The sequence below is a fragment of the Capsicum annuum genome, chromosome 1 (genome assembly GCF_002878395.1).
Source record: "Capsicum annuum cultivar UCD-10X-F1 chromosome 1, UCD10Xv1.1, whole genome shotgun sequence".
Taxonomy (NCBI): domain Eukaryota; kingdom Viridiplantae; phylum Streptophyta; class Magnoliopsida; order Solanales; family Solanaceae; genus Capsicum; species Capsicum annuum.
Genome location: NC_061111.1, coordinates 172,187,436 through 172,212,703, shown reverse-complemented (window position 1 = coordinate 172,212,703; position 25,268 = coordinate 172,187,436). Strand labels below are relative to the sequence as shown.

The window sequence follows — 25,268 nt, the reverse complement described above, 5'->3', positions numbered from 1 at the left end:
TATACAAAAATAACAATAATATCATTCCCAACCTTTTCAGTAAACAATTAGTAGTCATAATGAGACTGAACAAACTATATTTCTATCAAATCTTCTATTAGTTTAAGATTCCACTATCTAAGAGCCTGCTTAAGACCATATAAGGACTTGTGGAGTTTGTAATCCATAGAATTCTCCCCCTAGGTTGTAAAACCATCAGGAAACTACATAAACACATCCTCAAGGAGATCACCTTGTAGAAAAGCATTAGAAATATCCATTTTGTACACAAACCATCCATAGGAAGAATCCAAACCACAACTGATCTAACAGTAACCATCTTAGCTATAGGGGAAATTGACTCAGTATAGTCCATACATTCTTGCTGGTTGTACCCATTGGCCATAAATCTAGCTTTGTACCTGTCAACTTGTCCATTAAAATAAAACTTAACCTTATATACCCATTTGCAACCAATGGGAATCTTGTCACGAGGTAGAGGAACAAAGACCAAGTCTGATTGTCCTTAAGAGATTTTATTTCTTTTTTGCATAGCAGTGATCAACTTGGAATCAAGACAAACTTCCTTGTTGGAAGTAGGTTCTGAGATAGATGAATAAGATACAAGGGATTCTCCATATTCAAGAGATAAGGAGTTGTATTAAACAAACTGAGAGACTAGATACAAGCAGTGTCACGACCTGAACCAGGGCCTGGCTGTGATGGGTATCTCAAGTTTGTTGAGGACTAGAGACCACCCCTTTTACCCTAGCTAACCAAAACACAATATAACTAGTAGTGGTTGAATTCCAAATATATAACAAGATAGATGAATATCTAACTCAAGATGAATACTAAGATATGCAATAACAATCACAATCCACAGTATCCACAGAGACTCTACTATATGAAAATAATCTGAGTCAGGACATGACCCCGATGATAGCCAAAAGAAACCATGGAAAAATAGTCTATGACACAAAATAAACCAAAAAGTAAAAGACTTTCAGAAAAAAAGAGGCTCACCACTTCGAGATGACTCACGAACGGTCTAAGATCACCTATTACTATGCAGAAAAAAAGAAGTATCTCTGGTTCCTACATCGCATGGGGATACAGTTTCCAAAAATGGTTAGCGGGTTGAGCGCTAGTATGTAACTTAGGGAAAGGAAAAAATAATACCAAGTCAAAACCACAGTAAAATCATATGCTCACATTGTATATACATATATTTAACATGCTGGGGCAGGGAACAAGGTTTAGCATGAAAGTAAAACATTAGCCTGGACTATGTAGCTTAACTGTCATAAAAAGAACCCACGAGCTTTATGGGTTCAGCTCTCCATGCTGAAAGGGCCCTAGTGTGTGTTAGCCGCATGAACCAGAGATATCAAGAATGACCAGGAAATGCCCTGACTCCATGTCAATCTAGGATATAAACAAATATAAGTAGTGTAAACCATGTACACGATCATTAAGACCAACCCATACACCGACAAATGTGAGTTTCTAGTATCGGTTTGTTGGGACCTCTACCTTTACAATTTAGCTACATAACCCCCACTAAGCCCAATTAAAATAATTTTCACATAACACATCCATGTAACCAAGGAATTGACCAGTAAGGCATACCATAGGTATCTTCATACCATTACGCTTACAAGTTATAATTATGCCATTACAATTCCATTAATAAGGGAGATTCCTCAACCCCTTTTGTTCATTAAATCAAATTTGGGGAATGCCAGACCCCCTTTGTTCATTAAATCAAATTTGGGGAATGCCTCAACCCTTTTGGTTTTCAATTTAACCCAAAGGAATACCTCGACCCCCGAGCTTCTATTTTAAAATCAAAGCATGGCCAACAAGTCCTTCAAAATCCATGTTTAACAATATAACCATTTATGCAATGCAATAGTATAGTTAAGTAAGTAAAATCATGTGACAAACTATCTTTCAAAACTAATTAACCAGTGGATTAAGGGATGGTGATTGTCATGGTCCACCTCACTCTTAGAATAAACCAGGATGTCATCAAAAAACACAATGATGAATAAGTCCAGAAACTGACGAAATACCCGGTTCATAAGATCCACGAACCTTGCTGGAGCATTAGTCCACCCAAAATACATGAATAAGACCTCCTAGTGACCATACTGGGTATGAAATGCAGTCTTAGGGATATCTGTCTTCCTAATCTTTAATTGATGATTACCTGACTGAAGATCAATCTTAGAAAAATATCTATCACCCTAAAGCTGGTCGAACATGTCATCAATCCTAGGAAGGGGATACTAATTATTCACAGTCACCTTATTCAACTACCAATAGTCTATGTATATTCGAAGGGACCCATCCTTCTTACGCACGAATAGCAAGGAGCATGCCACAGAGAAATACTAGGGCGAATAAAACCCTTATTAACAAGATCTTTCAGCTGCTCCTTAAGCTCTTTCAACTCAACCAGAGCCATTTTGTAAGGAGGGATAAAGATAGGATAGGTATTTAGGAGAAGGTCAATCCCACAGTCTATTTCCCTATTGGGAGAAATTCCACGAAGATCATCGAGAAACACTTTGGGAAACTCATTGACTACAAGGTCAAATTGCAAAGAAGGACCCTCAGAATTAGAATCCTTGACCCAAACAAGATGGTATAGACACCCCTTGGAAATTAATTTCCAAGCTCTTAGATAAGAAATGAACCTTCCCCTAGGTTCTAAAGAACTACGCTCCTACTCAATCATAGGTTCATTCGAAAACTAAAAACTAACCCTTTGGGTTCTACAATCAAGAGACGCATGGCACGGAAGGAGACAATCTAACCCCAAAATGGCATCAAAGTCTAACATATCCAAATCTGTTAGATCTACCAACGTCTCTCTACCATAGATAGATACCACACAACCCCAGTAGACTTTTCTAGCCACAATAGAATCACCCACCGGGGTAGACACAGAAAAGGGATTAGAAATACACGTAGGACCAAAACCCAAATGAAGCCACATAAGATGTCACATAAAAAAAGTAGATCCCAGATCAAGTAAGCAATACACGTCATAAGAGAAGAGTTGTAACATACTAGTGACAACATTAAGAGAAGCCTTAGATTCCTGACGGGTGGTAAGAACATATAGATGATTTTGGAAAGTGTCGATATGAGAAGTAGCACCCTTTGGTGTAGGAGCTGAAGAAGTAGAAACTGGAACCTTATTAGCCCCAGTAGCGACATCACTGGAAGGACAGTTCCTCTAAATATGACCCTGCTAGCCATATCTGAAACACTTATTCCTCCCATAACCATAAAAACCTTGGTGCAATTATCTACAAAACCTGTAAGGAGGATATGATAGAGCTGACTAGGCCCCACTAGCATGAGATTAGGCACCTTGGGTCTTAAACTCATTGTTGCTCTGGAAAACACAATCACCAAATAGCCTAGGATAGGGAGCACTAGCCATAGAATAGGAACTGCAATTTGCCCACTTGTTCTTAGACCACTGCCTGCCATCTCTACGACTATTCTGCCAGCCTCTATACTACTCAAAATACCTAAATTTCTTACTTTGTCTCTCCCCTATCTTGACTTTTTTCTTCTTTTTATCTTTAACCTACTGCATATACACCACAAGCCTAGAGATATCCAAAGGCGGCCTTTCACTCCAACACCAAGTCCCGAGACAAACCCAAGCGAACTGCCTTATCTTAGCCCTTATAGAAGACACCAACTCCAGAGCAAAACGAGACAACTGATGAAACTTCAAGACATACTCTTTCACAGATATTCTACCTTACTTAAGATTCATAAACTCCTCAACTTTTGCCTCCCTCAACCCCTTAAGAAAGAAGCAATCAAGAAAAATAGCAGAAAACTTATCACATAATGCTGGCTTAATATTATCCCCTCTCAACTGTTCCCACTCCTCATACCACTGATATGCCACATCCTTCAACTGATATGCATTGAACTCTACAGCTTCCAAGTCAGAAGCAGGCATTACTTGGAAAATCTTTTCCATCTCATCTATAAATACTTGAGGATCCTCCTCAACCTTGAAACCAATGAAAGTTGGAGGACTTAACCTCATGAACTAGCCAATCCTTATGGCCTTAAGAGAATAAGTGACACAAGCAACACATTTAAACTGGCGCGATTGGGAGGCCACCAACTGAGTAAGAAAATGGATTAACTGATGAACCTCAAAATTAGACACACCACCCTGATGAGTCCAGGAGGGACTAGAGGGAACCGGTCAAAATCCATAGGGAAATTTTAAGAAAGGACCCTAGACTAGGTATGTACCTCATAGGCAGGGTGAGTTTCATCTGCGTTGTCCTCAGGCAGGACAAAAGAGTTTCCATGAGCATCAGATCTCCTGAGAGGTATGATTTGAAATATGAACAAACAAGAATTAGAGGATATTTCAATATCTTAGACTCTACAGCCCAAAAGTAGAACACAAGAAAGTGGAACATTCATAATTGCCCCATAGTCTCTCCCTTATAAGTGTGGTGCACTACATACCTTTAAAAGAGACTCTATGTGACACGACCTTATAGACAACCAATTAACCATGAACCTAGGGTTTTGATACCAGCCTGTCACAACCTAAACCAAGGCTTGGCTATGACGGGTAGTTCAAGTCGACAGAGAACTAGAGAACCCTTTACCCTAGCTAACAAGAACATAATACAACTAGCAACGGATGGACTTTGAATATATAACAACATAGATAAATGTCTAAATCAAGATGTATACTAAGATATGCAACAATAATCCCAATCCACAGTATCCATAAAGCCTCTAATATTCAAAATTAAAGCACGTTAAATAGTTTATGACATAAAATAAACCAAGAAGTAACAGCCTTTCAAAAGAAGGAGGCTCAACACTTCAAGTTGAATTAAAAATGATCCAAGATCACCTATCACTGCATTAAAAAAGCATAAGTGTCTTCGGTTTCTACATTGTATGGGGATACAACATCCGGAGATGGCTAGCGGGTTGAGCACTAGAATGTAACTTAGGGAAGGGATAAAATAATGTCAAGTTAAAACCATAGTAAAATCAACATGCACACATTGTACATACAAATATATATATATATATATATATATATAACATGCTAGGTTAGGGAATAAGTTTTATCATGAAAGTAAAATATTAGCCTGAACTATGTAGCTTAACTGTCATAAAAAGGCACCCACAGTCTATATGCGTTCAGATCTCCTATGGAATGGACCATAGTGTGTGTTATCCACATGAACCAGAGGTATCAAGAAAGATCAAGGAATGCCCCGACCCCATATCAATCCAGGATATAAATAAAAATCAATACTGTGAACCATGCACATAGTCATCAAGACCAACCCTCATGCCGACAAATGTGAATTTCCAGTATCGGTCCTCTGGGACCTCTATCTTTACGGCTTAGCTACATAACCCCCATTAAACCTAATTGAAAAGGTTTCACATAACCTATTCGTTTGACTAAGGAATTGACCAGCAAGGCACACCATAGGTATCGCCATATCCTTATGCTTGTAAACTTATAATTATGTCATTACAATTCTATTAACTTGGCGAAATGCATCAACCTTTTTTGTTCATTAAATCAAATTTGGGGAATGTCACAACTCCCTTTGTTCATTAAATCAAATTTGAGGAATGCCTCGACCCCTTTTAGTTATCAATTACACCTGAGGAAATGTCTCGACCCCTAAGCTTCCAATTTTAAAATCAAAGCATAGCCAACAAGGCCTTCAAAATCCATGTTTATCAGTTTAACCATTTATGCAATGTAATAGTATAAATAAGTAAGTCAAATCATGTGACAAACCATCTTTCAAAACCCATACACAAGTAGGTTGAGGGAACATAATTTTCAAACTAATTTCCAACAACAAACATTAATTTAGGGGAATATCTTGACCCTCTTTTTAATTCTCATACTCATGTACCCAATTGGTTTAAAAACCATTGATAAAGTACAAACAATGCATATAAAATCATGGGAGTTCAATTCAAGTAACATTCATTCCAAAACCCTCAAACTCATATTCATAAACCGCAATTAAATCATATGGGTAACAATTTAAATACATGCTTTCAATAAAATAAGCTTTATAAAAATTAAAATGACTAAGATATCAAGAATTACGAAGAGAAATTAACCCTTGAAAGCTCTAATTGCCAATTTCATGAGAAACCCTAGGTGTTCTTGACTTAGGGATTTGAGAGAGAAAAATGAGAGTTTTGATTTGATAAATGTTGAAAATAGGGTCCCCAATATGTTTTTAAGTCGTGAGTCTTAAGTGGGGAAAGATAAAAATGTCCAAAGTTACCTTAATTAAAACATCGCAGTGACCACGGGTCACGTTACGACTCGTGAGAACACGCTACGACTCATAGAGTCCTAATCATACCCAAAGCAGAAGCTTAGACTATCACACTGGTTTGATCATAAGTCACACCTTACGAATCGTGACCACACTATACGACTCATTGATTCTAGTTGTGATCAAGATAGAGAGTTTGACACCATCACTAGTTTGCCTACTAATCATACCTTATGACTCGTAATGAGTCCTTATGATTCGTAATGTTCAAATCGTAACCAAGGAAGAAACAAAAACAACCTTTATTGGTCACCCTACGAATCAATCCCAATAACCCATAAGGAGACCTTACAACTTATTTGATGAGTCGTAGTCAGAGCATTGAGCTCAAAACTCAGGGATTTTTAAATCTAAAATTTAGGGTATTACAAGTATGATTTAGTAAATTTTGAGGGTAAGTCATAGTCAACCACCCATACAGGTGGTTTAGAACTTCTAACAGACTTTTTAGGAGGAGGTCATGAAATAGAAAGAGAGAGAAAAGGTGCAGGAAGAGATGAATCAAACTTAGTAGGTATAGAAGAGGGTGAAGCAGAAGAAAGAGAAAATACACCAAGTATAGGAGTGGTGGAATCATCCATAAAGTCAAGGATTGGAAATAAAGGCCAAGGAAAAATGGATTCCTGAAAGACAACATCCCTACTGAAGAAGGATTTAGAAGTAAGATCATATAATAGAAATCCCTTTTGAGATGAGGAGTGACTAAGATGAACTGTGGGATATGCTCTGGGAGAAAACTTATCATATCTTTTGATATCAGTATCATAACATAGAAATCCAAATACTCTAAGGTGATACAAAGTAGGTGCCTTATGAAATAGCTTTTCAAAAGGGGATGCACCAAGCAATAAAATAGAAGGTAATTTATTTAAGATTTACACGGAAACAGACACACGCTTACCCCGAAACTTAAGTGGAAGAAAGGGTTGAAACCTTAATGCACTGGACATGTCAAGAATATACTTGTGTCTACTCTAAATAACTCTATTTTGTTGAGGTGTATAGATACATGAACTTTGATGAAGAATACCATTCTGTTTAAACAAAGCATTAACTTGAGAGTTAAAGAACTTTGTACCATTTTTAGTTCTGAAACATTTCACCCCAACACCAAACTTATTGTTCACTATGAGAATAAAATCTCTAAGTGAAATAATACAATCAACCTTACTAGTCAGCAAGAAAATTCGAGTATATCTAGAGAAGTTATCTACCAAGGTCAAGAAATATCTTTTGTCATCATGAGTTGCTCCTCTATAGGGCCCACATACATCAGAATGAACAAAATCAAAAGAACAAGAAGAATTAGACATACTTTTAAGAAATAAAAGCCTTGTCTGTTTTGCAATAGGACATACATTGCATTGGTGATCTTATATTTTGACATTATGTAAGCCTGCAATCCTTCTTAGAATAGAAATAGGAGCATGCCTAACCTCTTATGCAATAAACTTGCTACACAACCATTACTACTAAAAGAATGAGAATTGCCACAATTATTTATACTACCAGAGGCAATAGACAAAGACACAAGACTAGAAGGCTTATTTTTAGCTGTTGGAATGGGAAAAGCATCAGTCTGCAGCAAATATAGACTATGTTTCTCTCTACCAATCCCTAGTACCTTCCCAGTGAAGATTTCTTGAAATATGCAGAAATCGGGGAAGAATAGAACACCACATTTGATACTTTTAGTCAGTTGAGATGCTGATAATAGGTTGTACTTAAAATCTAGTATGAACAACACATCTGTCACAACCATATCTCCAAGAAATGAAGATTCCTTAGTATGACTAATAGAAACTTCACCTCCAATAGGTAAATTAACCTGATTAGTGTATTTTGCATTCAATTCTGAATATTGTTTCAATAGGTTCAAGTTATGTTCCATGTGATTTCATACACCTATGTCTACTATCTATTTTGTATTAGATATGTTTTGCATGATTAAAGAAATAGTACCTGAATCGGTAGTAGTTGCAACATTAGCACTGGCATCAATTTTCTTTCCTTTGCTGAGCATTTTAAGAATCTGGTTATACTGATCTTGAGTGAACAAGGGAGTTGAAGAAGGTATTCCCACATAAAAAGGGTCTTGAGGAGCATTAGACCTCAGTAAGTCAGTAGAGGAATTGCCATGAATAGTGACATTACTGGCATGATTATAAAATATGATCCCTCCCTTCTTCTTCCTATCAGATGGATAACCATTCAATTTATAATAGGTTTCTCTGGTATGTCCCTTAAGATGATAATAGTCACACACCAACTGACTTCTTCCATAACCTCTTCTCTAATCATAGTGCATTTTAGGTCTGTGATTAAAGCCAGCGTTACTAGCATGTTCATTAGTAAGACCACCATATCCACTACTAGATCCATCATAATTGTTGTTATGACCTCCATAACCACTGCTTGAACTTCCAAGAGGCATCTTGTTACTCATAGCAGCAGTAGATCCTAAACTATTATCACCAGGAGGAGAACCACCTAAGGTTGTACCATTTAACCTTTGACTTTCCACATTTATAATCATAGCATAATCTTGATTAATAATAGGCAGAGGTGTGGTCATAAGAACCTGACTGGCTCTGATACCATGTTAAGGAAGCTCCATTAATGGAAGCCTTGAGAAGGAGAAGAAGAAGGAAGAGAGAAACTGAAAATGAAACTACTATTTCATTGAATCAGAATTCAGAAAAATGAATATTACAAAATGAATTTTCTCTAAATATCTAGTTACTACTACCTCCTTTTATACAGATAACTAACTGCTCCTATCATGCCTAGTCATCAAAGTTTGTTAGTTGTCTAATAACTATCTAACAACCACCTCATGATTAGCCTTCTAACTAACTAACTGCATCATTTAAATTACTTAGTGATTGTAGCATTCATATCTCAACAGATAATGACAAAGTAATTATTATCGAAGGTTGTATAGCATGCATTCTTGTCATATTTCATTCAAGTAGGGAGAAAATAGTTAAGAAATTATTTAAAGTAAGCATACATGTCTGTTGGTTTACATAAGTTTGCTTATATGATCAGTTTTAACTAATAATATTTTTTTATTAAAAAAAAAAAAGAAGCACGTGGTATATCCACAAATAAAACAAAATTAGTTAATTTGTAACAAACTCTTATAACATGAATCTAATTTGACCTTTTATTTCGATACAATTTTTAAAAATATTTAAATTATAAATATCGTAATTTATAATATTTGTATACTTTCTCAAATATGTAAATGAAATACAAAGTTAATAGCTTAGTTATCATTGCAAGTTAGATAGCATTTCCATCGTACTTCGAATCATGTTAGAAAAAAAAAAAATAGTTAAAAAAATAAATTGAACAAATAATTATGTCTACATAAATTTTGCTATAGGATCAATTTATAGTAATTAAAAAAACATGTGGTAATTTGACAAATAAAGTAAAGTTAATCAATTTGTAAAGAACTCTTATAATATAAACTCTAAAATTAGCAATGATCAATTCATATAACCAACACAACTAATTTTAGAAAAAGTAAATGTCATTATAGCGGAATGCATTATAAAAAATAATCAAAATGCCCCGGTAAGGGCGTTAGTATAAATTTCCTAGTTAATGCATTTGTTCATATCGAAGTGATGATCAAATGTTATTTCGCATCGTTCTTGAAGCTTTACTGTAAGTTTCAGCACATTTCTTTAGATTTTTCACTACACTTTTATTGAAAAAGGTACCTAGTGCTACTCTTTTTGTTTAAGAAATTTAGTAGTATTTCTTTAGTTTTCTGAGACTACTTAAAGTTCATAGGTGAGGCTATTCAAGATTCCTGGCTGGTTGTATTGTGCTGCAGTTGGCTTTTGGTGGGTTGGTTTCAGCATTTGGCGTGCAAAATGGTTTCTTCTCAAATGTCTAAGATATATACAAATTTAGGGTGGGTTATGAGGTCAAATAGCCCTAAGGTTCAATGGTGGTTTAAGTTATTGACAGTGAGTGTTTTTCTTGGAATCTTGATTGTGTGGGAGGGTAGCTTTCCTAGAGATTTTGTTTTGTTGAAGGTGAATAGTAGTTCAGAAAAGTTTAGTCCTACCTTTAAAGATTTCAGCTTTACCAATATTATCCAATATTACCGGATTTGGGTAAATAGTTACCATAAACTGAACCAAGAATTTGCTCCTAAATCCGAACATCAACCAATAAATTTGACTGAATATCAAGGTAATGCCCCTGATTTGAGTCTTGAAATGGTGAGAAATTTGTCCTATAAGAAACATTTTTCAAGACCAAGAATTGTTAGGTGGATTTCAGCTGACTTAGAGGCAAATTATTCATCAAATCTACTTGTTAAGTGGTTGGCTCCTATCGGTGAGCCATGTAGGGAATCAAGAACTGTGGATGTAAATATCCCTGCTTTGGATGGTCGTGAGAACATTGAGTTGTCAACTGGGGATATTCATGAGTTTGTTTTCCATGCGTTGGATGATTCTGGAAAGCCTCATTGTTTGGGTGGTGATTATTTCGAAACTGATATTGCTGGTGAAACATGGAAATCTAGGCCTCCTATTAAGGATTTTGGCAGTGGTACTTACCAATTTTACCTTCAAGTCCATCCTGATTTTTCAGGAGACTACAATCTCACCATCATCCTACTATTTCGACATTATGAAGGTTTGAGGCTTAGGCCCAAAAGGTTTGCATTTGACAAGGTTATGCGCGTGTTCCCAGTCAAGTTCTCCAAGTCTTCTATTGAATTACCTGAAATATCTCGATGCAAGAAGTCAGATCTTGTTAGAGATGTGTGGTCTGGTCGATGGACTCGTCATGCCAAGAACGATAGCTGCCCAATTAGCAATTATGGGCGATACATATGCCAAGAACCAAATTTTCCATGCCAAAAACCATGGTGTAATGGTCCACTGGGGTCCTTGGAGAGCAATGGTTGGGTGTATTCAACACATTGTTCATTCAAGATTTTCTCAAGTGAAGAAGCATGGAACTGTTTGAAGGATCGCTGGATTTTCTGGTGGGGTGATTCGAATCATTGTGACACAGTGAGAAACATCCTTCATTTCATTTTAGATGTGAAGGATATAAAGAGGGTTCCAAGAAGAGTTGATTTGAATATCAGCAATCCAAAGAATCCGTCACAAACAGTTCGGTTTACTAACATTTTCAATGGGCATCCTAATGAGTTTGGCAAAAATCAAGGCTTGAATTCGTTCAAGGATACAGGCTATAGAGAACTTTTAAAAGGATACTTCTCTGGACATGTTGTTCCAGACACTATAATCATGAATTCAGGCTTACATGATGGACTACATTGGTCTAATATTAGTGGTTTCATTAAACGTGCCGACTATGCAGCATCATTTTGGACTGAGTTATTTAATGGCGTAAGGCAGAGAGGGTTGACACCACCAGAAGTCATATATAGGACTACGGTCGCCGCTGGTGGAGGCTCTAGAACATTAGGGGTCAATCCAAATAAAATGGAGGTCTTCAATGGTGTAGTCTTGGATAAGTTTAGGGCATATGGTTTAGTTGATCACGTCATTGATGATTTCGACATGACTTATCCATAGCACTATGACAACAGATGCAGTGATGGGGTGCATTATGGCCGTTTTCCTGCCAAGCTGAAGTGGAGGGACGGGCAGATTGGGCACCAGTACTTTGTGGACGTTATGCTTGGTCACGTGCTGACCAAGGCATTGTGTGCAAGATAGAAGATGGCAAGTGGTGATGCTAACCGCTCGCCTTGGCTCTTGTTTTGTCCGACAAAATGCAACCAACTTCCAGAAATTGATGGTGTATTTTAAGCTGGACTTGAAGATTTTCTCAAGAGGAAGACTAGGGTGCAACAAGTTTAGTGACATTTCTGCGCGCATTTTATGTCGTTATGTTTTCTGAAATTTCTTCCACCTTGTAGGTCATATGTTAGATTAGGTCATTGTATGGGTCAATACCTGTGACTTTTGAAGTAAAGGACTTAAATATGTTAATAAGTACAAAAGACTTATGCTCCCTTTTGCTACTTGAAAATATTTCAATTATTTTTTCAGTATTCTTCTTATTCTGCGGTAGGAAAAAGCTTAAATATGTCATGAAACTTTTCTTATGAAAAGGTTATCTATGTCATCCGTTAAAAGTTGAGGTTACTTGTGCCATTGTTGTGACTAAAAGTGTTCATTTGTGCCACTATATATTAACGAAAAATGTATATGGTTTTCAAATACCTTATTTTTTTTACACGAAAATGCTGAGTGCTAGATTAAAATTCTATGTTCAATATTAAATTTTAGTGTATATTTTATTGATCACAAGAAAGTTGATAAAATAAAGCACAGTACTGAAAAGGAAAGGCTATCATCTTATTATAATGAATTCAACACTTTTTTATGAACATTTGCTTATTATATGACATTTTACATTTTATATCCTTGCGTAGTTTTTTAAGTGTGCCAGTTCTCATTCCATACGTTGAGCGGCATGGTGGAAAGCCTATTAATTAGGTGATCTAACAAACTATTCTTAACAAACAGTAATTTTGCATTTTCAAAATTTAATTTTGATTTTCATTTTTGAGTTTCACTGTATTAACTTTTGGAATAAATTAAGGGTTTCGCAGTATTATTTGTTTCTTTGCTTTTGACTCAAATTAGCAGATTTTCCCATACCACATGAGTAAAATTGATGTGGTAACATTTGAGTTAATTTACAAATAACTAATACATCATCTAATTTTTTACACAACTACTGCAAACTTACTGGTTTCCTTACCGGAGAAGGATGAAAAGATAGATCCATTAATAATTAATCACCAAGTTTCAAATTGTATGTCACGGTCCTGGAGGATTTTTGATTAAAAAAAGGCAAAATGATTTTCTGGACCTCTGTGTACTATGTCGATTTTGTAAGTTGACACTTCTACTTACATGTTTGTCATCTGGACCTTGAACCCATCAAAAACCAATATTTTGCACCCTTTGACCGTTGACCTTGCCTATGTGGCAAGGTCATGGTGACTAGGACAAAGAGAGTATAGCCACTCGCCTGGGGTGCGAGTGGGGGTCAATTTTTGGTCAATTTAACATTAAAATAATTAAAAAATAAATAAATAATATTAAAATTTAAAAAAATAAAATAAAAAGGGTCCGTTTTTTCCTCCATCTTTTTAAATCTAAAAATATTTTTAAAAATTTAAAAATAATTTAAATTTTAAATAGAAAAATTAAAAAAATATAAAAAATATTCCTTTCTTTTCCTCCATCTTTTTTAATTTAAAAATAATTTTAAAATATTTTTAAAAATTTTAAAAAAATAAAAAATTTCCTTCCCCACCCCAGCCCGTCCCCACCCCCACACCCCATCCAGCCCCGTCCCACCCCACCCCAACACCCATCTAGCCCTTCCCAACCCCAACCCCAGCCTGCCCCTACCCCCCATACCCTACCCAGCCCCATCCCACCCCACCCTTAGCCTCTCCACCCCAGCCCCGTCCCCACCCCCCACCTCACCAGCCCCGTCCAGCCTCTCCCTACCCCACCCCAGCCCCTTTCAGCCCCTACACCCCACCCCAACACTCTTCCAGCCCTCCCCTCACACACGTTCACTTTTTATTTTTTATTTTTTATTTTAATTTTTCCTCTCAATTCAATTCTTTTCATTTTTTAATTAAAATTTAAATTTGAAATATTTTTATTTTTTTGGGAATTAAAATTTAAATTGAAAGTAGGTGATAGTGAATATTGAAAAAATAGTCAATTTCGCTTGAAAAAAATTAAAATTTTTGTGAATTTGTTAAAATTATTCATATTTAAAAAAAAAAAATTATTATGTTTCTATATATGAATTTATAGTTAAAAATTTAAATTAGTTGGAGAAGAATTTTAATTATTTGAAATGGATTTGATGTTTAATTTGTGAGCAAAATTAAAAACATGATTATTCAAATTTTTTTACAATTTATAAATTTTTCTTATTTAATTAAATTAATTTTAATATTTAATTTGGTATGTAGCATTTTAAAAATGACTTGGAATTTAATGTAATATTTTTATTTTATTTTTTATTTTTTTTATTTTTTTAAATGACGTGGCAGACGTGTTAACCGTGTCAAGCATGGAAGCTGAGATGGAAGCTGACATAGCAGTTGACGTGGGGAGAGTGTGTTACACTCACCAAAAAGGGGTTTAAAATGTTGTTTTTTAGTGGATTCAGGGATCCAGATGACAAACATATAAGTAGAAATGTCCAATTTACAAAACCGACATAGTATAGGATCCAGAAGTTCATTTTGCCTTAAAAAAAATAAGGTTTCATATGATCTGAAGGAAGGAGAATCAAAGATATTGCTTTTATGCCCAAGATTGAACCTCAATGGCTTGGAAAAAAATATATACTTGTTTCTTTACATATTTTCAGGTAGTGATATTGGTAAGTATATTTTCAATAGTTTATCATGAATTTATACATTAAACCATATGTTAATGTTATGAATTAATTTGTCTGTTATTTTGACTGATTTTGAGTCGAGCACTATTGAATGGAACTTGAAGGGAAAAAAAGAACAAGAACATGTGTATAAAAAGCTGCAGGTACAATTGAGTTCCATTGAACATAATTTGGAATAAGGCAAAAAAGGACATATACATGTATTTTTGATACCTCAACTAAGTTTTGTACCTTTAACATACATACTTTGAAAAAAGGTAAAATCAACAGACATATAAAATTGGGAAAAATTAGCAAAAGAGACACTTTCCAAAACTATTTACACAAATACTCATTAAATTTCTTTTTGATTTAATTTTTAGGGTTAGGATGTAAAAAGTGGGGAAAAGTTGAAAAAGTGGGGTCCACACGTGGGCTAAGGGACCATTTCATCATTTTTACAACTTTACAAATTTAATATAATACATCTAACACCCTCCACTTATTCCAATATAAAATAAAAACCCTACTCTTCAATTCTCTCCCAACTCCCGCTTTCGAGAACCCTGCTCTCAAAAACATCATTTTCGTTTCTTCTTCTTCTCCAGCTGCTACGGGCTCGTTGTTGCTTCGCAAGATTAGTTAAAATCAAGTTTCAATCATTTCTAGATCCATATAAACGAACTTTTTTGCTAATCGATTCATAGTGATGTAGGAAATTTATTTATTTATTTGAATTTGGTTGACCAAGTAGTTAAAAAAAATGAGAATTTTATAGGTAATGAGTTTGATTTTGAAGCAATGGTTGAGGTTTTATGCGACATTTTTGACAGATTTTTTCGTCGATCACGATGTTGAATTTTGAAACTTTTGTTTAGGAGTTTTGGTTTAGTTCTGGTTTGTTTTAGCAACGAAGTGTTGAATGGTGGGATAATTGTTATTTGAAGAGTTATTTTGGCATTTTTATTCGAACTGTTACTTGTTTCTGTCCGTAGATCCGTGGTCTATCTGTAGACCCGTGGTCTATGAAATGAAAATTGCCTAGATTGAAATCAATTTTTAGACGTTTGAAATTCTTTTAAAATATGATTGCTGAAATAGTGAAAATTGAAAGATTAATAGCTAATTAGTTTGATTAGGTGCACTAGTTTGATTTTTAGCAATTTTTGTGTTATGATACAGCATAGTGGATTTTGGTTCAATTATTGTTTGTTTGCATAGTGAACTGTTTAATGGTGGGGTATTTCTTAATTTTATTTTTTTTTTGGAAGGGGGTGGTTATTTGAGCATTGAATTATTTCTGTTGATAGACTTGTGGTCTGTGAATTGAAAATGGGAGATTTGTTCTGCAGGTGTAGATTGTGTTGAAAATGGGCTAAAAAAGCATCCTTCCTAAACGCAAAGACGGTACTGCTTCTAATTCTGTTGGTAGCAGTAGAAAAAAGAAAAGTTGACACAGTTGAAAATGTCTCAAAAAGGAAGAAAATTGAAGAGGCAGTGTCCGAATCATGAGAAAATCTCTATTTTCTTCATAGTCTCGAAGCCTTTGTAGTAGATTAAATTTTACCAAACCATGAAAATTTGATGTCTCGGATCCCGGACTCAACATTGATGGACTGCTTAAAGGTGATACCTCGTCAAGCCATTTAAAAAACGAGCATGCGCCACTATCCTTGAAAAAAAATAATTACATAACGATTTACTTAACTTTATAAAAAAAATGATGTACACGACTCACCTTCGCAATTGCACAATTATAAAATTTGCGACCTAGATTTGAGTCCGTGCGTGACGTCCTCAGGACAGACGCATTTTCACAATGACAAATTAGAGTCTTTTAAGAATTGAATGTTTGGGATGCTTGAGACATTGTAGAATTTAAAGTAAAAACAAAGTGGATGAAATGAAATAATGAGGGATGAACGACCTTATATATGAAGTAAAAACGAAGTGTTAACACGATGGATTACAAAAGTAGCCGTTTATTACCGTTGAAACAATAATTTTATTTTTTGAACTGGTGGTGACACTTAATAGACTATTGCAGATCATGACCTATGTCAGTCATCAACAAGATACCAAAGTCTACCTTATACACTCATAATCGATGGACCCTCAATAATATGTTAAATAAAAAATATTACAGTAAAAAATATACTTATGCTTTGAGGGTCCATCGATTCGGTTGGTCTATTGTAGACTTACTTCATAATGGGTGCATCGATTGATCTCCTGATTATGCATAGACCTATGCTATAGACCAACACTTGGATGTTGTTTAAAAATAAATAAATAAATTTTAAAAAAATATAGTGTGGGTTTGTACACATATGAAAGAGTGTAAACAAGTCACGTAATCATATTAGAGCTTATACAAATTAGGGGTGGTGAATTAAGGAGTGTGTGGATGGGTAGTGGTCGAACAAATAATATCCTAAGAGTAATGGTTGTCAAAGCACAAGTATATTTTTAGGAGGATGATTGTTCAACCATTATCCATTCTACATACTCTTTTGATTTGGGGGTGGTGATTGAAGAGTGGTGATTGAAGGAGTATGTGGTATGGGTAGTCATCAAATACAATCAATATCCTCAAAACATACTTGTGCTTTGACAAACATTACTCTTAAGATATTGTTTGTTTCGATCAATACCCATCCACACACTCCTTAATTCACCACTTCTAATTTGTATAAAATCTAATATGATTATGTGACTTGTTTACACTCCTTCATATGTGTACAAACCCATACTATATTTATTTTTAATTTATTTCTTCATTTTTAAACAATATTCAAATGTTGGTCTATAGCAGTGTACATAGAACTATATGATCTACGAATAATCAGGAGATCAATTTATGCACTCCTTATGGTGTAAATCTATGGTAGACCAAGCGGATCGATGGATCCTCAAAGCACAAGTATATTTTTTACATGGATTTGACATGGATCAACATCCATGACAGTCTATTAAGTGTCACCAACAATTCAAGATTGTTTGTTTAACCACCCCTAAATCATGTGATTATGTGTTTAAATCTTTTTTAATTTAATTATTTTCTTTCAACACCCCCAAATCATGTGATTATATTTTTAAAGTTTTTAAAATTTACTTATTTTTTTAACCAGCCCCAAAACACGTGAATTATCAATTTAAACTTTTTTTAATTTAATTATTTTCTTTCAAACTACAAGCAACTAATGGGTCATCGATTCATATAGTCTACCGTCGACTACCATATTTGGTTGAGGCATGACGGAGTCTAAGATCGACGATAAACTATATATGTGATTTGTATTTAGTCTACGTGAATTCAATCAAGTCAATCTATAGATGCCTTTATTGAACATGTAATAAAGCAAACACAAAAAACAACAATAACCAAAAGGAGGAAAACAAAATTTGAAAACAGAAATACTTATGTTAACATTTGTTCATTACACAATCATAGGAATCATACATTGTCACAGCGGTCAGAATAAGCAACATAAGAAAAAAAGAAGAATCAACGGCCCTTCAAAGGACCTCTCAAGTACATTTATCCTCAAAATAGGCCTAAAGCCATTTGTATCGGCATCTATCATGTACGTCAGCACACGTACATCGTTATTTATGATCGTAAAATTCACCTTTTTCATCAAACGCATTAGATAACTAATGACCACGTCGCTCGACGAGCAATCTAGATCCCCGCTCTGCATTACGGTTGCAACAAATTCATCGTACGAATTGTTGCAGCGAATAGGAATGGGCACTGTCACCTTGGTAAAAGATCTCTATTTTCAACATTTGGGAGTCTCCACCTATTCTCCCATGAAATCACCAAAAATAAGAAAAAATTCTGCAATAGACATCCTAGAATTATGCTTTGGTCAACGGTCGACTATGCTTATGGTCTAGATCGGGTTATATGCACGTTCGATGAATGACGATGAGTGATCGATAACTGGGCAGATATCTGTACGAAAATCTTAAAATTACAAATATTGCTTCTAATCAACGATTGTTAGGTTTATGGAATAGAAAAATGAACTTGGAGTTGCCTGAGTTGCTGTAATGTACTTTCTAAAGTGGTTTTGAGTAACGTGAGTGATTTTAAATTTTTAACAATGATGAAAAGTGTGTTTGAGAAGATAGGAAACAAATGGGGTAACAATGGATGCAATGGACAAGCTTATGATGTTTGTGGACTGATTTATAGCTGATCGTCGGAAAATAACGTCGGAAAAGTGGCCGAAATCGGAGATTTTTGGAGGAAAAAACAACCACCTTCTATTTTTAGCTTTTGAATTTTTTTTTAAAAAATATTTTTAGAATTTTGTATATATAATAGTGGATGATGGAATGGGTTGAACTGCATTATTAGAAACTTGTGGGTGAATTTATTAAGTTAGAAATATTGGGTTAAAGTGAATTATTATAAAACTTGTGGCTGAAGTTGATAAGTTAAAAAAGTTAGTGGTGAGTGGAATTAAGTGGGTATATGACCAATTTTTTTCAACTTGTGTCTATTTGGCAAAATAGTTTTGAAGACTGTCCTTTATGGCAAACTTTCCCTATAAAACTGGTGCTATTGCGGCTACACCTCCCAATTTGTCAGGTATAGCTCAACATTATTTAGGGGTCGTTTGATTGGAAATAAGTTACTCCAAGATTAATTATCTCGAGATTAGTTATCCTGGAATTAGTTATATCTCATCCTTAAGGTAGAATAAAAATAACACTATAATTCTAGGATGAGTTATCTCATGTATTTTATCGCAACCAAATATGGGATAAGCTCATCCTAAAATTAATCCTAAAATTAGTTATCTCTTATCCTTGTACCAAACGACCCCTTAAAATGTCTGTATTGAACCCCACTACCATCCATCAAACAATGAAGGCTTGTGTAAGTCACACATAATTTTATACATTGATATTGTAACAAAGTAACAAATAACACAAAGACACATCGCATTTAAATCCAAATGATGATATTTTTTCCCTCACATAATTCTTCATCTCCAAATTTGTATTTTTACACTCATTACCGACGTTCTTTCTCTTCCTAGTTCAAACCTAATATTATGAAGCATACACTTGATTTTAAATTCTAAATGTGAACTTGTTTACTTCATTAAAGAAGAGAAGATAGAACAATGAAAGGAGAAAGAGAGAATCAATCTAATTGATGAATGAATGATCAATGATTAGGTGTTTGTCAAATACATAAGTCATACTTATATAGTTATAATAACTAACTCTTAATAAACTATCCTGCAGCCAACACCTTTAATTAACAGACTAGGCTAATTGTGTTCTAACTAACAGAGTTAGTTATATAACTAACTCTAGGAAACAGTTTACGTTGTGTAGTATAAAATATAATATATAGTGTATATAGTCTACTTTCTAACATCTCTTCTCAAGTTAGGTGTCATAAAATGTTAAGTAAATCAAACTTGTTGTTGAGGTCTTGATGTTGAGCCTTGGAAAGTCCCTTGTTAAATACCTGCGGGCTAATCATTTGCAGGAATATAGTGAGTCTATATCTTTCCTTGTTGGATATTTTCTCCAGTACTTGGACAATCAGTACTTGGACAATCTATATCTATGTGTTTAGTCCTCTTATGAAAAAATGGATTAGCAGCTATTTGAATAGTTAATTTGCTGTCACTGAGTGGTTGAAGTGGAAGATTAATCTTGACCTCTAATTCCTCAAGTAAATCAAGCAGCCACATAAGTTCAGACACTATAGAAGTCATACTTTTGTATTCTGCTTTTGTAAAACTCTTAGAGATTGTTTTTTGTTTCTTAGATTTTCAAGAAACCAGTGACTCTCCAGGCTTGAAGAGATATCCAAAAACTATTCTTCTATGAGGACATGTTGCCCAATCAGCATTATAATAGACAATTATTTCCTCTATAGCTTTTCTAGAAATGAGTACACCTTATCCAGGTTGAGGCTTGATGTACTTAACAATTCTTAGAGTTGCATCCATATAAGATTTATTAGGATGTTGTAGATATTGATTCAGTGTTTGAACACTTAATATAGGGGCATGCCTTGTAACAGTTAAGCAGAGTAGTTTGTCTATAAGCCTTTGATAGATACTAGGATCAGGTATAGGGGGATCAGTTGTACTGCTGGATATATGATCATTATATTCCTTGGTTGTCAATTTGACATTTGTGTCAATAGGAGTAATTATAGGCCTAGATACTACTAAAGCAAGCTTAGAAATCAACCCAAGTAAGTACTTTCTTTGGTGCATTTGAATGTCTTGACTTGATCTAGTAAACTCTATAAGTCTCCCAATTCTAGTAAACTCTGTAAGTCTCCCAATTCTTTCATCTTGAACATCTATTACAGAGATAATTTTGCTTCTCTAATCAGTTTGACACAATTTCAAATGATCAATAAGTAATATACATATACTAAAATCATTACAACACCTTGACTTGTCCTCTTAATTAACAATGAATGATCTTGTTTGATCAATGCGTCCTTTAGTTTGTCATTCCATTGCCGAGAGGCTTGTTTTAATCTATATAAGGATTTGATAAGTCTGCATACTTGTTTAGACTTTTCCAGGCTATTAAATCCTTGAGGTAGATCCATGTAGATGTCATCATGTCAATTCCTTCGCAGAAATATATTGTAAACATCCATTTGTTGAATTAACCAAATCCTGCTAGTATTAGAACAATTCTTACAGTTACCATCTTTACAACAGGAGAAAATTATGAGTCGAATTTTTAATTTAGGGTGTGTTTGGTACGAAGGAAAATGTTTTCCATGGAAAATATTTTCCTAGAAAATGTTTTCCTGGATTTCTTACTTATTTTCTTATGTTTGGTTGATGGATGAAAAATATTTTCCGAAAAATATTTTCTAATATTTGGTTGGTGAATGAAAAATTATTTTTTAAAAAATACATTTTAGTGTTTAGTTAAAGCGTAAAAATATATGTTAGAATCCTTTTTTAAAAAATAAATTAAAAAAATTAAAGCTTTTTTGGGGAAGAGGGTTGGTAGGTGGGTGGGTGAGAGTGTCAGAATAGATAGTAGAGGTGGGGTAAGAAAAAGTTTTGAATTTTTTTTGTTAAAAAAAAATTAAAAATTTGGCGGGGAAGGAGGGAGGGGGAGGGGGTGAGGGGGGTTAGTAGGAGCTGGGGTCAGGGTAGGGGAGTGAGGGAGAAGAAGAAAATTGAAATTTTTTAAAAATAAATTTAATTTTTTTTTTTAAAGTTGTTGGCGGGGAAGGATACGAGAAGGGGCTGGTAAGGAGAGGGACAGTAGGGATGTGGGGTAAGAGAAAAGTTTGAATTTTTTAATAAAATATAGATATTATTTTTGAAAGGGGGCTAGTAGGGGTAGGGGTGGGGTGGGGTAGGGGATAGACTAAGAAAACTTTTTTAAAATATTTTGTAAAGTAATTAAATTTCGGGTGTGGGTGTGGGTATGGGGGTGAGAGTGGGGGTAGGGGTAGGGGGTGAGGTAAGGGTAGGGGTGGAGGTAGAGGTAGGGGTAAGGGTGGGGTGGGGTGAGGGTAGGGGATAGACTAAGAAATTTTTTTGAAATACTTATTAAAACAATTGAATTTTAGGGGTGGGGGTTGAAGTAGGGGTAGGGGGTGAGGTAGGGGTAGGGGTGGGGTGTCGTGGCGGTAGGAGATGGACTAAGAAAATTTTTTGAAATACTTTTTAAAATAATTGAATTTTGGGGGTGGGAGTGGGGGTAGAGGGTGGGGGTAGGGGTGGTATCGGGGTGATAGGGTATTGGGGGCGAGGGGCGGGTAGATGATTTTGAAAATTGTATGAACATTTCAACTTTAAAGTGAGGTTGAAAGAGAGTTTTGGAAAATGTTTTCCTTACTTATTGAAGGGAAGTCATTTTCCTTAGATTTAAGAAAAATAAGTTGGTTTAGAAAATATTTTCCAAAATATATGAGCCTACCAAACATGAGAAAACTGGAAAACATTTTCTGGAAAACATTTTCTGGAAAATATTTTCCTTCATACCAAACAGACACTTAGTTCAACTTTTTTTGGTTCTTAATATCACTTTATGGAAAAAATGAACTATGCATTGTCTAATTTCTATTTGTGAAAGCGTTTAGTTTGTTTTACCTTTGATATTATTTATTTTTAGATTTTAAATTCTAACAACTTCATAGTTTCACGTGACTCTTTTTTCAAAGTCCTCAAAGTTGATTTTGTTATACTATTTCTTTAGGTTTCTTAAATATTCATAGGAGTAATTAATTGTACAAAAATTTGAACAAGTTCAAATAGTTGAAGGAAATTCGGAAATTTAATTTAAATTCAATATCAAAATTGTAAGAGAAAATATAATGTCACTTCCGTAGTGGTTCATCGGGATATGATCAAGATTTCACAACTCAATAATTTGGAATCGCAAAAGGCTCAAAAATACTTCTCCGTTAAATATTTGGCTCAAAAATATCCCTCCCTCTAACGGAATTCGAAAAATGATCAAAAATACCCCTGAACTATCTGACATGGGTTAAAAATTCCCCTCTGTTAAATATTTGGCTCAAAAATACCGTCCCTTAATGAAATTAAATTATTTCGATTATTTCGTTAATTTATATAAAGTTCATCATTTAATTTATATTTTGTTAACTTCTTTAAGTGAAAATTTATATTTCGTTAATTTCATTAATTTATATTTCGTTAATTTCTTTAAAGATTAAAAAAGATGCAAAGTGAAAATACCTTTTTAGAATAAAAGTATGTTTATATGCAAATCAAATTCAACCAATTTATATTATAATTCAAATACTTTTTTCAATATCTTATTTTTAAAATTTAAAATATACTTTTATGTAAAAAATTAAAGTATTAGGGTTAAAAATTTAAAGTTAGGGTTTAATTCAATCGAAATAATTTAATTTCGTTAAGGGAAGTGGTATTTTTGAGCCAAATATTTAACAAAGGGGTATTTAACGAAATTAAATTATTTCAATTATTTCATTAATTTATATAAAGTTCATCATTTAATTTATATTTCGGTAATTTCTCTAAGTGAAAATTTATATTTCATTGATTTTGTTAATTTCTTTAAAGATTAAAAAGATATAAAGTGAAAATACCTTTTTAGAATAAATGTATGTTTATTTTTCAAATCAAATTCAACCAATTTATATTATAATTCAAATAACTTTTTTCATTATCTTATTTTAAAATTTTAAAAATACTTTTATGTAAAAAAAATTAAAGTATTAGGATTAAAAAGTTAAAGTTAGGGTAAATTCAATCGAAATAATTAAATTTCGTTAAGGGAGAGGTATTTTTGAGCCAACTATTTAACAGAGGGATATTTAACGAAATTAAATTATTTCATTAATTTATATAAAGTTCATCATTTAATTTATATTTCGTTAATTTCTATAAGTGAAAATTTATATTTCGTTAATTTCATTAATTTATATTTCGTTAATTTCTTTAAAGATTAAAAAAGATGCAAAGTGAAAATACCTTTTTAGAATAAAAGTATGTTTATTTCCAAATCAAATTCAACCAATTTATATTATAATTCAAATACTTTTTTCAATATCTTATTTTTAAAATTTAAAAAATACTTTTATGTAAAAAATTAAAGTATTAGGGTTAAAAATTTAAAGTTAGGGTTTAATTCAATCGAAATAATTTAATTTCGTTAAGGGAAGTGGTATTTTTGAGCCAAATATTTAACAGAGGGGTATTTAACGAAATTAAATTATTTCAATTGTTTCATTAATTTATATAAAGTTCATCATTTAATTTATATTTCGGTAATTTCTCTAAGTGAAAATTTATATTTCATTGATTTCGTTAATTCTTTAAAGATTAAAAAGATGTAAAGTGAAAATACCTTTTTAGAATAAATGTATGTTTATTTTTCAAATCAAATTCAACCAATTTATATTATAATTCAAATAACTTTTTTCATTATCTTATTTTAAAATTTTAAAAATACTTTTATGTAAAAAAAATTAAAGTATTAGGGTTAAAAAGTTAAAGTTAGGTTTAATTCAATCGAAATAATTTAATTTCATTAAGGGGATGGGTATTTTTGAGCCAAATATTTAATAGAGGGATATTTTTAACTCATTTCAGATAGTTCATGGGTATTTTTGATCCTTTTCCGAATTCTGTTATAGGAAGGGGTATTTTTGAGCCAAATATTTAACGGGGAATATATTTGAGCTAAAAATCTAACAAGGAATATTTTTGAGCTATTTCAAATAGTTGAAGTATTTTTGAGCCTTTTGGAATTAATTGAGGTTCATTTTCATAGTTTTGCTCTTTTCAATCATTAGAAAAGACGAAATCAAATTATTGAGACTTGCATTAAAGAAAAAGTAAAGTACCACCTTTTAAATGTATTTACTACTATATAAAAATTAATGTGAGCAAGCAAGCAGCTTTTAGTCATTATGCTTCTTAGTAGATAAGTATTGCTGTCAAT

At 33.7% G+C, this 25,268-nt stretch overlaps 1 pseudogene; it reads left to right on the top strand.

The window, feature by feature from the left end:
- The first annotated feature begins 9,912 nt into the window (after window positions 1-9,912).
- LOC107856966 lies at window positions 9,913-12,393 on the top strand (annotated as a pseudogene).
- The last annotated feature ends 12,875 nt before the right edge of the window (window positions 12,394-25,268 follow it).